Source organism: Papaver somniferum, chromosome 5 (genome assembly GCF_003573695.1).
Source record: "Papaver somniferum cultivar HN1 chromosome 5, ASM357369v1, whole genome shotgun sequence".
NCBI classification, from domain to species: Eukaryota; Viridiplantae; Streptophyta; class Magnoliopsida; order Ranunculales; family Papaveraceae; genus Papaver; species Papaver somniferum.
In genome coordinates this window covers 176,815,182-176,833,685 of record NC_039362.1, presented here as the reverse complement: position 1 = coordinate 176,833,685, position 18,504 = coordinate 176,815,182, and the positions used below count along the sequence as shown (strand labels likewise).

Below are 18,504 nucleotides of genomic sequence, written 5' to 3'. Positions count from 1 at the left end.
AAGGAGTGATAATCTTCCTTAACATGTGGCCTCAAACTTTGTAGGCATATATAAGGGAATCTTACCTGCGGAAAAAAATTGATTAAAAGAAAACATAATGCAAGTTGTCATAGATTATGAGATTCTATTATATTTTCCAGTCAAATACTATAATAATTTGAGATGACGACCATCCAAAACCAATAAAAAAAATCGAGTACCATTGTTAAGAAAGTAAAACCACCTCAAAACTACCCAACTACCCATCAACTTTAGTGAAAATTAGCAGTTGATCTATCTAGAGACCAAAATGAAAAACATGTTTCGGAGAAGAGAACTTACTATTCATGAGTGGGTGCAAATGGAAGGCCAGTGCCTCCACCCGGGGTTTCCTGGCCATATTCTGCATCTGGCTTATTCGCTGTGTTGACTCCGTGCGTCGTCCTGCCATCACCGTTCCCAATTAATAACGTACACATAATTGACTTCGAAAAAAATGGTATAAGAATTGAATTGCGGTAAAGAACAAAAACTCATAATATATATGGAGAAAAAAGTTCTATGTATTAAAGCTTGTGGTTTATACACAACGGTTTTAAACAAAATTGTAGAACACGGAACATTAGGATGCTAATCGCATGTCCAATTAGCTTCAATAGAATTCTGAAGTGAAAGATGGATGAGGATTGTTGATACCTGCAAAATCTGTAGGTCAACAAATGACATACAAATTTAACCAGATTAGTGTAAAAGTCAATTTACCCAACCCAAAAGCTAATGTTGCACATATGATGTTGATCTCATCTTTGCTTCAATGCTGCCACTATAAAATGACATTTGATGACCACATTCCTGAACATCAAAACGACCCTTAGATATAAACTCAAATCGTAATCTTAATCTATGGTCGTTTAAGATTTGGTCATATATAACTTTATACACCACGGGCAAATTCTCCCGGAAAGAAAAAAAAGTGTCTGAGCTTCCCAAAATGAACCAGGATAACATGGAATTGGCCCAATACAGTACGTAGCAATTACAAACACTACAAAAAAGAATGCTTCTAGGGACGGCCAGTTTTGAAAAAACCGTCCCTAAAGAAGGATAGTTGGGACGGTGATGGCCTGACCGTCCCTAATAATCATAAAATATTTAAATCAAGGGCTAAAATATGTCTGTCCCAAAAAGAAAACATGACCAAATAGTATTAGTGACGGTAAAACAGGGGACGGTACATAAACCGTCCCTAATACCTTTTGGGACGGTTTTTTGTCCTCTTGGGACGTTTTTTGGCCGTCCCAAGAGACCTTCTGTTTTGTAGTGAAAAGGCATACTGCACATTAATTTATGAAATATGAAATAAGAACCCTAATTCCTTATTATCTTAATTGGTAAAATGCAAAAGATACCTGGATTTAAAAATGGATCTATTCGATAGGGGGTGTCTATTCATACAACATGGAACGAAAAAGAAGAAAAATAAGAAATTAGAGTTCGTATGATCGGGTATTGACCCCTATATCTTACTGATGTCACTTTTTAATCAAATCAAAACTCATAAGCAAAACAATCCAAAGAAAAGAAACAGGGAAAAGGGATTGAAGTCCTAACCGTACAAATCATAGTATTGCCGAATGGAATGGCTAAACCCTAGAAATTGGTTTACGAAGAGGCTCCAAGTTTACCAAACGAAAACATAAACCGGCAACAGCGAGAAGAAGGTCGAGGATAGTTAGGGTTTATGAATGAAATTGATTTAGCCGAGCAACATTGAAACGCTCCTAACATTATATAGTTTTCTCGCTTTGAATGAAAATAAATGAGAACAATCAATAAAATTAGAGCGTTATAAATGTGATGAGCAATCTCAGCCATTCTTTATGTATTGAAACTGTGGGTCTCCGTCCAACTTGAAAACCGTAGAGGAAATTGTAAAAACATGTTAACCACTCGATCTAGACCGTCCTTTATGTGTCCAAACTGTAGATCTCCGTCCATCTGGAAAAACACTATTGTCCCTTATAACATAGATAAATATTGTCATAACAATTGCGTACGACATAAACATTAGCTAACCAAGGTCTTTCTAATACGATGTAGCAAAAATCCATATCAACAACTTCATGAAATTTGAGTTAGAATAACTATTACCGATAGACAATGAAAATTTGTAACCACCAATCGGAGTAATTATTTCTCGGTTGTTAAACCATTCTATCGGATCAGCATAAGAATACCAATCTATATCAAGACCCAATAATTCTGCCATTCTTTTCGATACCAGATTTTCTTCACAACTACCGTCGATTACAAAATAACATCCCCTACCATTAACTGCTCCAACAAACTTGGGTAATTGAACATGAAGTTATCCCATCATTCTGAAGTTTTGATGTTTGGGTGACTAATTTATTCAGGAAGCTTAAACAGGATCAGGTAATAACATGGAAGAATATAAGATTGGGTATAAGTGAATAAAGCAGTTGGGGGGATTTGGTTTATGATGACATGTAAAAGAAGATCCCAACAACTTAGTTTGTGTCTGACCTTAATCAAACGGGCCTCCTTTCCAACTATACGTAATCAATAAAATCTTGATTCTCCAGAATCCCAAATAATTAAGAAACGGAGGAGTTAGAGGAAATCTTTCCGGAACTGGAAACGCGGCTTTGATGATGAACACGAACCCGAAACTTCAATTATTTTTTTTTTAATAAAAAACCTAGAGATCGAATGAATACTCAACTGATTCTTCTAGGCGGCTTCACAGACGAACATCGTAGGAGCGAACTTGCTCTGATACCACCTGATATGGCACAAGTGGAAGCGATAAAAGAGAAGGAGAATCCACTCCTTAAGGTGATGATAGAAACTCTAATCCAGGAGCAAAGACTCTAATCCAAGAGTTAAAGAGAATAACAATCAATGGTATAAACCAACAACTTCATAATTTTCATTAAACGATAATATCGAGTCGCATCTGATTTACAATGACAATAGAAAAGGCTATATATATCCTGCAAACATAAACCCTAAAGCCTAGAACCTCCCTAAACAAGATAAACATATTAAAGAAACTAATTATCCAAATTAATAAAATAACAAACTAATGAATATCTTAATAAATATCCAAGATATCAGCAAATCCTGGAAACAGTTATCCCAACTCCCAATACGTCCCATATCAAAAATGCAACTCTCACCAAGCAAATCTTCGATTGTGGGAAATTAAGGCTATTCCGACATCCTCAATCATTAAGAAGAGATATCTTTCTGGTATGGGTCGCCATGACACTTTTATCAGACTTGTTCGTGGTAGAAGGCCTCAGGAATCTACCTTGATAGTTTTATCGCGAGAAAAGATGCTCAATCTTCGCAACATACTGCCAGTATTAGAAGACTACTCATCCGCTAACAATGGAGAATGAATACTTCCTAGGTTATTGAAGAATTACAAATGTGTTCGTTAACTTTGCATGTTTAGTTTTAGGATCTCCTTTAGGACTCATCGCGTAGTGCTCTTTTCCTTCGTCAAGATTTTATCCCTATGACTATAAGTTTTCCTTGTCAAGGTTTTTAATGAGGCAACATATGCGTGTCCATCACCTTTCGGTGGTTTTACAATTTACCTTCTATTGCTTGCACTTTACTTTTCATGTACGTAATTCTTCTAATTTGCCAGCTATTATGGATGGATGTAATATTATTATAACCAGGGCTACTAATGCTTTTAAGTTAGTCTTTTTAATGTATTCCCAATTTTCAAAAAAAACAAAAACAAAAAAAAGTACATTATTGCCTATACAAGTTGCCTAAATAAATGATTCTTGTGAATTTGAAGGAGGAAGAGAAAGACCACATACAAGTACAGATCAACAAGAAGCAGAAACAACAGGTGTTATTCAAGCAACATAATGGTAAAAGAAAAAGAGTATCAAACAATTTAGTATAAAGGGTGACTGTGAAAGTTTGTTCAATTATCTCAATGGAAAATCATCAGAGATCTCTTGGCGTAGTAGAAATACTTTGGACAAGCAGATAAATTAGAAAAGCATGCATCAAATTTTTTGAGTTTTTATTTTGCTCTTAGGACAACAAATTTAATTGTAGAGTCCTTAACTAATATGGAAAGACATTAGTTAATTGTAGAGTCCTTAAGAGCAAGTCTTATGGTGGAATCCAAGCTATTCCAAGTGTGGAAAAACCATGAAATGTCAAGTATAGTGGCTTCCAAGTTGGGGTCTTCTACAGAAAATTCAAGCAGGGTTCCATGATTTCGTGGAAGGGTCCGTGGAATCCATGGAAACGCTAATAAGAATAGCGTTGAGCTCTATTCTTAATAGAACTGAGCGCTATTAAGAATAGAGATTTTTTTTTATCCGTAGATTTAAGATGAGCTGTTGAAAATCTAACGGCTGAGAAAAAAGCTCTATTCTTAATAGCACAAGGTAGCGCTAATCTTAATAGCTCTACTTGGTGCTATTAAGAATAGCGTTTCTACTATTCCACCACTACACTTGCACTTCCATCTACAATTCCAAGTGTTGAGGTGGCGTGGAAGATGGAAGATGGATGGATTCCACCATAAGACTTGCTCTAACTAATATGCAAAGACATTAGTTACAGAAGTGGATTGGACTTATTATCCACCAACATGTATTTCTCAAAAATTCTTAGTAGATAAACCTAATATGAAAAGAGGCTTACCCTCTATATTAGATGGTCGTAAGTCGGACTAATTTTGAGTCTTAAGCCTTTTTAATGAAAATCTTATTCACTGAACAAGAAGGAAAAAAGTTGCCTATACGATCCGAATTTGATAGAGTAATAATGGTTGTTTAAATTGTGAGACTTAGGTTCAAAGTGATAAAGTAATGAGATATTTTGTATAAGGGTGGTAAGTTTATTGTCTAATTAGAGTCTGGGTCGTAAAAGTTGCAGTTGATGCATTGGGGGTCGTTGACTGACTGATGTATTTTTGAATGTTGTTGTAGATAGTGGTGAAAACTGGGTTCTTTTCGAACTTGTGAAGGTAACTCTTTTTTTAAGATTTAAACAAATAAATAAATGAAGGAAATTAATAGTAATGTCAAGATTTTAGAAAGATTAAGGTTCAGGATTCACTATTACTTCAAGTTGATTGGTTATAAATAATATTTCAGAAATTATTATTAAGCTCTTTTTCTTATTAAATCACTTTTTAATTTAAAAGGTGTCCAAATATTAAGTTGTAATCCTTAAGCATGATTTATCAAAGAATATATTCTAAGCATAAAACATCAAACTGATTCACAAATAATTAAGAAATAATTAACGAAATTATAAATAAAAATATTACCAATCAAACATGAGTGAATAGATCCTCCATTGCCTCAATCACCAGGTATTTTAGCCACTCATCATGTTGGAAAACCTCTCAAAGAATTTCATTGATGCTCAAAAGTGTTTTACAATGAAGAGAAAGACAAGAAAATGATGTAAAACAGGATTTTGCGACCCACAGAAGGTGTCCAGAGTCAACGACAGAGCTGAAGTGCTGTTGTCGTTGGGAAACTACGACCCACAGAAGACAGTCGATGTCACTGTTGATAAACGACGGTCCTGGAGAGTCTGTTCTTCACGTTCTTCCTCCTCGCAGCAGCAGCAGCAGTAGCATAACCAGAATCTCTGCAACTTGGATTTTCTTGCTCTGTAGTGCTCTAAACCCCTCCCAATTCTCTTTAAACTTCGCTAGCTCTTCCTTCTCGACGTTAGGGACCTATTTATACACAACAGGTCACTCAAATCCTCGTAATAATTCCAAGAATATCCGGCCATTAAAGAAAATATTCCGAAATATTTTTTCTTTAATTCTCTGATTTGTTACGGATTGTTCCCTGTTTTATCTCTTCTCACGCGTCATCCTTGAGCTGTAGGGATTGTTTCCAGCCAATAGAATCAACCCATGCACGTCTCTTCCATCCAAGAATTCCAAGAATAAAATATTTTTCCTATTTTAGAATATCTTCCCTGATTTGATTACCGCCGGTTATCCAACCAATTTTGACCGAATCAAACACCCATATCAGCTCTATCTAGGCCCTAGGAACAAACCCATTTAATTTGGGCCATTGAATCTCACTGGAACACCTTCAAATCCTCAACCCTAGTCACGTCAGTTCAAGAACAATTTTTCCCGGCAATTTTTGTTTTTTGAATTTGGGAAGAAGATGTTCTCCCCCTAACCAGAACTGGGGTGCGAATAGCAGCTGCCTTGGGATGACCTGGGGGTGCCCTTTAGTAATTAGGTTACCCCTTATCCAAAAGCGAGAGTCCGAATAATACTTGTCTTCCGGGGTGCCAAAATCAACTTTTCGAGCCGAATTTTCCAAAAATGTTTATTTCCTAAAAATACATAAAAACACAATATTAGTACAAAAATAGAGTTCCAACAATATGGACATTGAGGACAAATTAGACACAAAAATGTGTCTATGACTGACGAAGACTGTGAGAAAGTTGTTAGCGGACTTTTTTTTTTTGCCACAACCCCGGACCTTTAGTTGACTGATGATGACTCTTCTATCTTCTTTTATAACGTAGAACTATTCCATCTTCTTCCCTGACTAATTATACATTGTATTTACACTCTGAAATTAGTGTTTATTTCAAACCCTCGATCAATTTTTATCATAACATTCATATTTTTGAATTAGTAAAATGACATAAAATGGCAAACACCATCAGTAAAATGACAAAAAATGGCAAACACCTCCAACAATCAACTCAAATTTAAAGAGTGGGTGAACCATCGAAAGATCTATAACTGCAGCTTCTTATTACACAAATCACCTCCTCGTGTTGTTCAAAAACTAGCTGCTGATGACTCGTATTCTTGAGTTCTTATGGCTAATCATGATGCTTAGAAGATATATTCGAGCATAGGAAATGGGCACAGGGCTGTAAGAAATATGGTAAGAATTTGGTGTAACGTTGCCGTTGATTTAGGTGATTGATGGTCATCAATTGATGTGGTTTATATTAGGAATCTTGGGTTGTTGTTGAATGTGGTATTGGTGCAGGGAAGGAGCTATAATAGGGAAGAAAAACACGAAAAAACAACTCACCTGACGATCACCAGTTTCTCGCACATCAGTGATCGTTAAATGTCCTCAACGAATTTACATGGCCATAAGATATCTAGAAGATCTTAGACCTCTCTGTTTTGTTTGTATTGATAATTATAATCATGATTAAAGAAAACGATCTTAGTTTTGAATATGGCAGTGTTAAAGGTGGTTAATGTGGAGTAGATATTTCTGTGGTGGTGGTGGAAAGGAAGGAGCTAGGAGAGAAGCAATTAGATGCACTCTGTTAAGGTTTTTAACGAGTTAGGTTAAAGTGTATTTTAAATGTTTCATAAGGATGCTTTGGTAAAATATTTAAACGATCAAAGGTAGTTTACGACCCTTACACAATAACAGCAATTTCCACGACCCAAACTCTAATTAGGCTATAAACTTATAATCTCTTTATAAAATATCTCTAAAATAATCTATCATTAAGATGTCACATTAGTTTGGCGCAAACCTTTGCATGTGGGGGGCATATTTGATAGTACTAGTAAAGTAATAATTCAGTTTTTTGGTTGAGAAGGAAATTTGGAACACCATCCGTGTCGTGGCCGAGTTGTATTTGGCAAAATAAATAATGGTGGGTCTAAAGTGATGACGCAGAGGATTACCCTTAAAATATAGAGATCTATTTTGTTTGTTAATGGCATGAACCTATATAAATAACATTGTACCGTGAGCACCTATGATTAAAGCATAATTAAGTGTATCCTCTGAACACCAGCTAATTATATAGGTTGTTCTGTTACTTCTGTATGGCGATTGCAAGTTGTCCACGAATGGGGGCCAGTAATCTTCAGTTGTGTGTCACGTGTGGCCGGAGTTGTGCCCTTTAACACGTCTCCTTGGTTTAGGAAGAAAAAAATGGAATTTGTGCACATTTACTAAAAATACAAGCGAAATATCACGACGGCACGGCCCACGTCTAGAGTACTATGGTTAAAATTGGGTCAAACGTCCCTCATTCACACAAAAAAATATCACCTCAGAATTTGGAAGATGTTGGCTCTTGTGGATGTTAATGGATAAATGGAAAAACCGGTAGCCTTACCCGGTAGAACTAGACCCTCCATCTACTGTGTTATCACTAAATTATGCAACTAAAATGAAAATGAATGATGGTTAGGCACAAATATCCTATCACTAAAGTTGTATTTGTGTATGAGTTGATGTGTTTGGACAGATTTTTTTATAACATAGAGAGCTATAGATTAAGTAATTATCTTGTGATTGTTTATTTCTTTCTTTATGTGTATTATTAGGACCAAATCCTACAACTTGCATACCGTGGTCTGACATGTCAAAATGATACGTGGTAGTCCTATTCATGCGCATCGATCTTTGGATTTGTTATCACAAAGATGCATACAAAGTGAAATCTGATAATTTAGAAGTACATAAAATTTATATGCTTATCGTTCATGTCTTAGTTGTACTTCTATGTACTTTCACTCTCGGGTTAAAGTTTTAGAGCTTGCTTTATAATAACAAACCGAAAGATTAATTCTATTTCTCCACGAGCAAAAGTTATTCTCAGAAATCATAAACAAACAATTTTATTTCTTCACCGGATCCATAATTGAATGGAGATTGATCATGAACATGTACAACAGACCGACATGGAGCAAATGTAGTGAGTGTCACTGTAGTAATACTATAAGTAAAATATTAATTGGATCCATAATTGGGAGTGCGACATTGCAATATATAATTAGGTTGCACTCCCATTCTGTCTTAAGTAGGTGGTAGTTAGTGTGGTTGATGACAACAAGTAGCTGGTAGGGAATGCGATTGGTTGATGTCTACATTTTTATTTTAGTTTTGATCGACTCATGTTTACATTATCTGGTAACAAATTAAATATTGTATATCGTAGAGAGATTGGAGATGCCATTTCGTGTATGCAATCTAACAGGAGGGGGAGATGAAAGCTACGTTTTGCGTCCAAGTTCGATCTTGTATTCATATTTCACCACTTAGTTTGTGATCATCAGACAGCATCAATCTTTCTTCTTATCAACAACACCAACTCGCAGCAGCATCAAACAAAAACCTGACATACTCTCCTGCTGCTTAGTGCTTATCACCCTCTGCGTCCAACCCATATCATGTCAATTCATTACTCTTATTTTTTTTTTGTTGTCTCAAGTAGGTAATGCGGACGAACTTTTGATCACCATCTTCGTTCTCCAATCTCAACGTATAAGAATTGGGTGCTATCATTTGTGTCGTTTTCTTTGGTTCTCGTTCTTTGTATTTGTTCCATTTTTGATACGTATTTCTTTTGAAAAATGTAAAGCCGCTGACACTTGGAGTGAATAAGCTAAAACCGCTGAATAGTTTTTATATATAGGTTGCTACACCTGTGTGAACAGCATGGAATTTTTTTCTGGTCATGGGCATGACAGACAGACGGACAGTGACACAGGAGGAGTGTACTATGATATGTATGACTCACATTATTTGGAGTGCGACACTGCAATTATTTTAGGTTAATCAAGTAGGTATAGTATACGTGGAGTCGACGATGAGAAGCATGGATGGTCAATAGATTGATGTTTACATTAACGAGTTACAAATATTCAATCATATATAGATAGAGATTAACAAAGAGATGACGAGGGGGAGATGATTCAGATGAAAGCTATGTTTCAAGGCCAAATTCTATGCTATATTCATACTTCAACACCTAGCTTTTGTTAAGAGTTTTTTATGTTAGTTTGTGTGCATAAAAGTCTGGTAATTACTAATTAAATTGATATTAGCATTTGGAATGATTTGGTTGGTTGTTGTAGTTGCTGTTTAATTCTGTGTCATGATTTGTTGTTTACATATAATTGTCTGACTGTTTAAGGTGAATCCAAAAACACCTATCAAAAACACAGCATCAATCTTCTTATCTAACACCAACTAGCAACAGCTAATGCAACAAACAAAAACCTGACTTTCTTTTGCTGCTTAATACCCCAATGTCCAGCACCATATCATGTCGATTCATTCATCTCTTCATCTTTCATCTCAAGTAATATATATCATTTTATGAAAAATCATTGAACCACAAACACAAAGACGAAAAAATAAGTTAGTTTGGTAGCAAAGGGAATTAGTTCGAAAACATATATAATTTTAGAACGACTTCTTGGAGTGAAGGAGTATTATATTTTGCGAAGAAAATTCATTTTGCTTCTAATGTAATACATGACTGGATTGATAAGGGTGAAAGAAAGCTAGTTGCTGGAGATGAAAAGAGACTTTAAGTCTCGTCAGAAACTTAACAAATCTGATTGAGAATTCAAGACTTGAGTTTTGATAATTGATAATTATAATAATTCAATAATAACGTGTGTTCTAAACAAGAAAGGCGTAGCTTTTAAATAGGTTCACAAGAACCGTAAATAAAAAAGAATTAGGAAAGCTAACTAAACTAAGAAATCTTAAAGACTTGTAAAACAAGTAAACGAAATAAAGGAATGAGAACAACTTGTCAGAGTTGCTTCAAAATGTTGGAAAATGGGTTCAAATAGAGGATAAAATAAACAGAAAAGAAATTGTTGTACTCCTGAATTTTAAGGATCGAATAGATTTCTTTTAGATGATTATTTCTACCCTCCCAATATCAATTGGCGATTGCAACAGGTATGTGAAATAATGCCTTCAGGATACAATGAAAGCCCTACAACAGAGAAATTGTCTTCAAGGTTTGCACTCCTTGACCCAACCAAGAACACACGAGAGATGTTTCTGATGATGCTTTAGAAAGAAAAAATAAGTTGAATTGATAGTGAAGAATGGGAGAACGCCTTCGCTACTTATAGTGATATTCATGCCTGTTGGTTATGTCGTTTCATCACCAACAGACGCTTCCAAAAGCCATTAATGGTGACTTATGGGAAGAGACGAGTCTATTCAAGTTTGAAAGGAAACTTCTAGGTTTTTCAAAGTAAAACCAGAAAAATTTTCTACGAGACGCTGTCTCGGACTCTTTTATGGGGCGTTGCCCCCTAGACCCCCACGACCTAACCATAAACTCTGCATAGCGGTAAACAATATTGAAAATATCTAACCTTCTCCCCTTATTTTCAAAATTGAAAAAAAAACAAAAAAACAAAGTAAAAACTTTTAAATCAGAGTGGCTGCGTCACACAAGTGACTGCCTACGTACCCGAGTGGGATCAATCCAACGTTGTTCAAGCTATATTGAGACTAAGCATCATCGTTGAAATCAACACATAAATGATAGGTATCTTTTGGATTTGAGCGTTCACTTAGTGTAAGAAATTCAAAGTCTTATCGAGGTTCTATGGTGAAACTAGTTTTGAACCAAGTACCCCTTGTGATAAAACCGGAATCTTCACACATATTGATTTCATAAAATCATGTGTTTTCTATCTTAGCGCGTTAATGGCCATGCGCTTATATCCTGGATTCATGAGTCTTCTTTAGAGTGCGATTTTCTTCTCTTAGGAAACGACCTGATTTCCATACTCATATAGGTAAGTCTCCAAGGTGTTTCTGCGATATACCTATAATTAATTATAGACTTATTAAGGATTTATATCCATCCTGTTTTCTTGCAGAAACCAGCACTAATTAGAAATGGGAAGTTTTATATTAGTGCTCCATAATCTCTATACATAACTTGTTGGTACCACATTGAACCTTTTTATCTTTTTCAAAACATAGGTTGGGCTTCTGCTATGGGAGATCAACCTTCCTTCACAGACCTTAGTCCCATTTCTTTACATTTTATTGAAACCACTGAATTTGGTAGACTTTTCGTAAATGGTTCTGCCAAGTTTTTCTTTGATTCAATAAAGTTAACCGTAACTACTCCTCTCTTGAGTAGTTGCCTAACCATTTGATGTCTTAGACTTGCTGGTGTGCAAATGGAAAACACACAGAAACTTGCAAGTATACAAGGCCAAGTTTATAGAATAGAAGAAAAGCAGGGGAAAGTCCACAGGGAGTGGGAGAACTATAAGAGAAACCTAAGCTAACAATGAAGACAGTGAGCAAGACAAAGCAATATGGCATACAAAGTGGCAGAAGTAAAGAACCAAAGCAGCAAGGTAAAGCAAAGCAGCAAAGAAAACAGCTAAGAACCAAGGCTTGGAAGCCAAGGGCAAAGGGAGATTTTGTGCACTGACTTCAGTGCACAATAGGCTTCAAAATGCAAGAACTAAGCAAAACAGTAAAGGAATGTAACTAAGCAGTGAATAAAAGCAGAGCAGGAATTGTAAATGACTGAAGAAAGGAATTGTGGCTAAGCTAAGGCTTAGATTCCACCTTGTGTCCTAATCAAATAGCATATTCCTAGGTTGAGTTGAGTCCTATGCATACAATAGAAAGGAAAGAAAAACAGCTTGCTAACAGAAATACCCCTAGTATTGACTGTCTTTTGACAGCAAAATCAATCACAAGCAATCATAGCACTGCTTTCTTCCCAATGCACAAGAAAAACAAGCATATGACATCCTATCCTAGCAATTTACCATTTGACAGTGCACCAAGGCTTCATCAAAGCCTTAGCTTGTTGCTAATTAGCTCATACTACACATGATAACAACAATAACATTCATAATATATGATAAATGAAACAACATTCTCAACATTGAAGATAAAAATCAAAACATCATATAACATTCACTATCAACTGTCATGCAGTAACTGAAATTGAAATTGTGACATAAAACAGAACAAATGTTTTTCTGGCTAGTCCAGAGATCATCCCCCTCTAACCCTCTACATCACCCCCTATTTATATCACCAAATACCCAATTTTTCCGAAACCCTAGAATTGAAATTAGGGTTTTCAATTTCCGAAATTTACTCACCAAAACTTTGAATTGACGTCGCCCCATGTCTTCTCTGCCTCTCTCGGTTCTTCTCCTGCTCCCAATTGCTACAATTGCTCCCTAATTTGAGGTGTTTTATCAACCCTCACCTAGGTCAGTTGGTGAGAGAGGTTAAAGCGCTTCGAATTAGGGGGATGGGTCGTGTCGGGTAATGATGGAGATGGTGGAGGTGATGGTGGTGACAGGAATGATGGATGATGGAAGTAGCAGGTGGAGGTGATGGTGGTGGAATGGGTGTTTCTGTTGCAGAGAGGTGGAGAGGAAGACGAAGGTGGAGGTCGATATGGGTTAGGGTAGGGAGCTGTTTGGCTAGGTCATAGGGTTCGAGTATTAGTGTGTTAGGCGGGTGTATCAAGATGTGTGTACCACGAGCTGAAGCCGCTGGATATGGAGATGGTAGGTGGATCGGACGGATAAGGAAGAAGCAGCTTGTAGCGACCGTAGGATGTAAAATACAACGAAGTCTACGGTGCGAGATTAGGTTAGGTGTTGTAGTGTTTAGCGGAATCATCGGGATTTGATGCACAGGCATAGGAGCGACCGTAGGATGCTGAAATGCTTCGATCTGACGGCTGAAATCCGAGACGGGCTTGGATATAGAAAATGGGTTTGGGTGAGGGTTTTTGGGCCTTGGGTATGCCAAGCCCATATCTTCTTTAAGAACAATTCTTCCTTCTTGAGCCCATTCCTAGCTTTTTGGTCTTGTGCGCACCATTCTTTGCGGCTTCCTTGCGTAATTTCTTCCGGATTTTCACTACTCTTCAACTCTTTTCCGCTCCGCAAGTTATCCAGACTTTATTTATTACCTAAAAATGCAAAATTAAGTAAGAAAAATATTTATTCTTGAAAACAATGAAAATACAGAATATGGGATAAAATGTAGAATTACTGCACAAAAGATGAGTTAAATGCCAACAAAAAGGGATAGATATATACATTATTTGGCACTCATCAAATACCCCCAAACCTGAATTTTACTTGTCCTCAAGTAAAACAAAACTAAGGAAATCCTACCTATACCACTGTCGCTGGTCTCTCGAATGCATTTAGCGTATGCACTAAGCCTTTTAAACCACTAAGTGTCCCTAGTGGACGAGTTGAAGTCTCGTGAAGGTTTGCTTAGAATGTACCTACAAAGTTCTAGGTCAAAATATAAGCTCAGATTCCATCAAATGTGACATGTGCAAGTCAGTTTAAGCTCACAGCAAAATGGAGATGTCAATCTAGCTATGTAAGGCACAATCCTAGCACTGATAACAAAAAAGACATGTGATAAGAGTGTAAAGTGTATCTACACATGTGTAAAGAAAGATCTGAAGTTATGACTACTAATCACCAAGAGATAGTTTCTCAGGCTAAGAACCAAGGTCGAAATCTAGCTAGCTGTCCGGACTTTACGAGAATTGTGAATGAGTTGGAGGTATTTCACAATTACTCGCGTTGTACATCAATGGCATACACCCTCCTTGCTTATTACAATGAAACAACAAAATGACTATTTACATGACTCTTATTTACATTGACTACTCTCTTTTTATTTTTGGAACAAGAGATGATGGAATTGATAAATACTTGATTTTTTTGTATTTTTGTATATTTTTTTTTTTTTCTGAATATACATCGTTTTTTTTTTTTTTTTTTTTTTTTTTTTTTTTTTGAAACAAGGAAACACTTTTGATACATAACAAAAGGAAACAAAAGATTACATGACACTTTGCAAGAGGTAGCCCTTTTTGATGCACCCAGTTAAATTCGATGGTTGTCTTTCTTAATGTAACCTCCACCTTCTATCCCAACCAACCAAAGAACAAGCTAGTCAAGTTTCGTTCAGTATTCTAAAGTGATTGGCAATCGTAACTTCCTATCAAACACCTTGAAGATCGAGGCCATACATGTATTGGTAGATCGTGCGCGTGCAAATTTCTTATCACTATGTGAATTGTGCTAGAATCAGGGTGCCTAAATATCTAGACTAAGACTCCTAATAATTACATATTTGCACAAGAGTCAACATTTCAAGGTAAATGAGCTCCATTTTTATGTTTTTTTTTTTTTTTTTTTTTTTTTGAATTTTTTTTTTCGATTTTTTCAAAAGAAGAAGGAGTTCGTTTTCAATTATAATATTATCGTGGTATCTACTCTATACCCCCAAACCTAAACTAAACATTGTCCTCAATGTTTCAAAATATGGAAAGAATTATAAAACAATATATGAAGAGGAACATGCTGAGTAGAGTAAAAGGAGAGAGAATACCCGATTGTACGGCGGAAAGCTCCGTTATTTCAAGGCAAAAATCCATCATATTAGGAGTCACAATGGATGAGCACAAAATATATACAAAAGGAAATTTAACTAACACATTATCTACAAGAAAATTTTGGTTTTTAATGGGATTGGACTTTTTGGGAAAAATTTGGTTTTGTTGGGAGACATTTGGTTTTGATGGGAAAAAGACAAATTTTGGTTTTTAGGGAAACATTTGGAAAACTTTTTGGTTATTTAGGGAAAGAGTGGACCAGTTTAGTCCACATAGACTGGGTCCTCCAGGTTGGTTGTTTCAATGTCGGGTGGAAATGGCTCAAGGAATGGCTTTAATCTCTGCCCGTTGACTTTGAAAACGTTCTTGTTGGAGACATCCTCCAGCTCTACAGCTCCATGAGGAAAAACTGTGCGTACTAGGTACGGACCCTTCCATCTGGAACGCAGTTTTCCTGGAAAAAGATGTAATCGGGAGTCATACAGCAAGACTTTCTGACCAGGAGTGAAGGATTTGCGCAGAATACGCTTATCATGAAACATCTTCATCTTTGCTTATACACTTGGCACTGTCATAAGCCTCATTTCTCAATTCTTCCAACTCGTTGAGTTGAAGTTTCCTTTGAATTCCAGCTTCGTCCAGAGAGAAGTTCAGCTCTTTGATTGCCCAGTAGGCACGATGTTCTAATTCCACAGGTAGATGGCACGGCTTTCCATACACTAGACGATAGGGGGACATGCCAATTGGTGTCTTATAAGCTGTTCTATAGGCCCACAAAGCATCATTCAATCTCAATGACCAATCTTTCCTGGACGGGTTGACCGTCTTCTCAGAATGTGCTTATATTTCCCTATTAGAACACTTCCACTTGTCCACTAGTCTGAGGGTGGTACGGAGTAGCAACCTTGTGAGTTATGCCATACTTGCGTACTAAAGACTCAAAGTGTACTTGTTAGAAAATGTGAACCGCCGTCACTGATGATAGCTCTAGGGGTACCAAAACGTGCAAATATGTTTTCCTTTAGAAATGAAAGTACCACCTTGTGGTCATTTGTTCTGGTTGCTATGGCTTCTACCCACTTAGAAACGTAATCAACTGCGACTAGGATGTACAACTTGCTGTCAGACATGGGAAATGGACCCATGAAGTCTATCCCCCAAACATCAAAAATCTCCACAATCAAAATGGGGTTCAATGGCATCATGTTTCTCCTCGAAATGCTTCCTAGCTTTTGACAGCGTTCACAAGCAACACAATAATCATGGCAATCCTTGAACAATGATGGCCAATAGAATCCACACTGCAAGATCTTTGCAGCGGTTTTCTTGGCACTGAAATGGCCTCCACATGCTTGGTCATGACAGAAAGATATCACATCTTTCTGTTCAGTGTTGGGGACACATCTCCTAATGATTTGGTCGGGCAGTACTTAAACAAATATGGGTCATCCCAAAGGAAATGTTTGACTTCAGCCAGGAATTTAGAGCGGTCTTGTCTCGACCAACGTGAGGGCATCCTACCTGTAGCGAGAGGTAGTTAACAATATCAGCAAACCAAGGAAGGTCTGAGATAGACATCAGCTGTTCATCTGGGAATGATTCTCTAATCAGCTCAAATTCATCAATAGACTCTAAAGTTAATCTAGACAAATGATCAGCAACCACATTCTCACAACCTTTCTTATCACGGATTTCGAGATCGAATTCCTGTAATAATAGTATCCATCGAATAAGGCGAGCTTTAGCATCCTTCTTGGAAAGAAGATACTTCAAAGCCGCATGGTCTGTGTATATGATGATCTTAGACCCTATCAGATAAGATCTAAACTTGTCTAATGCGAAAACGACGGCAAGCAATTCCTTCTCGGTAGTTGAATAATTGAGTTGGGCATCATTAAGGGTTTTGCTAGCATAGTATATCACATATGGTAGTCTATCAACTCGCTGTCCTAAAACAGCACCAACAGCATAATCAGAGGCATCACACATAAGTTCGAACGGAAGCTTCCAATCGGGTGGTCGGACTATAGGAGCGGTGGTGAGAAGGGTTTTTAATTCCTCCCATGCCTTCACACAAGCAGCATCGAAATTGAAGGCAACATCTTTGGAGAGAAGACTGCACAGAGGTCTGGAGATTTTGCTGAAATCTTTGATGAATCGCCGGTAAAAACCAGCATGACCTAGAAATGATCTGATCTCCTTCACAGAGCAAGGTTGTGGTAGATGTTGAATGAGGTCAACTTTAGCTTTATCCACTTCAATTCCTTTTTCTGAGATGATGTGTCCTAGAACTATTCCTGAATTCACCATAAAATGGCATTTTTCCCAATTTAGAACAAGGTTCTTTTCTTTACATCTGGATATCACGAGGGCAAGATGCTTCAAACATTCGTCAAACGAGGAACCAAAAACAGAGAAATCATCCATAAAGATCTCGAGAAAACTATCTATCATGTCAGAAAAAATGCTCATCATGCAACGCTGAAAAGTAGCAGGTGCATTACACAACCCGAAGGGCATACGTCTATAAGCAAACGTCCCAAATGGACACGTGAATGTAGTTTTTTCCTGATCTTCTGGAGCAATGTGAATTTGGTTATAACCGGAAAAGCCATCTAGAAAACAGTAGTGACTGTGTCCAGACACACGTTCTAGCATTTGGTCAATGAAAGGGAGCGGGAAGTGATCCTTCCTTGTTACTGTGTTCAACTTCCTGTAGTCGATGCATACTCGCCATCCTGTGGTTGTACGAGTAGGGACTAATTCATTCTTGTCGTTCTGAACTACAGTAATGCCTGACTTCTTAGGCACAACTTGAATGGGACTAACCCATTTGCTATCGGGAATTGGGTATATGATACCCGCATCAAGTAGTTTCAGGATCTCTCCTTTGACTACATCTCTCATGTTAGGATTAAGTCTCCTTTGCATTTCCCTCGATGGTTTGGCATTCTCTTCAAGGTTAATGTGGTGCATGCAAATGGTGGGACTAATTCCTTTGAGATCTGAGATGGTCCATCCTAAGGCCTCTTTGTGTTCCTTAAGTACTTCTAAAAGCTTACTTTCCTGTTCCGTGTCTAAACATGATGAAATAATGACGGGTAAAGTATCAGAAGAACCTAGGAATGCGTACTTCAACGTACTAGGCAATGCAATGTTTTCAATTCAAGCTTGGGTGGCTCAACAATGGATGGAATAAGCTTGGAATCAGAGAGTAAGGGTGGTTCCACTTCATATTTCCTTTCAGTGATGTCCATTTGAGGTACAGATTCGAGCAGAGATAGGACGTCACTACAGTAT

General features: G+C 37.1%; 1 long non-coding RNA gene across 1 annotated transcript; it reads right to left on the bottom strand.

The window, feature by feature from the left end:
- LOC113278213 lies at positions 1-1,675 on the bottom strand. The gene is made up of 3 exons (XR_003325365.1): positions 1,591-1,675; positions 322-423; positions 1-65 (listed from the first exon to the last, which is right to left on the bottom strand). It is a non-coding gene; the product is annotated as an uncharacterized LOC113278213 (long non-coding RNA).
- Between the last annotated feature and the right edge of the window lie 16,829 nt (positions 1,676-18,504).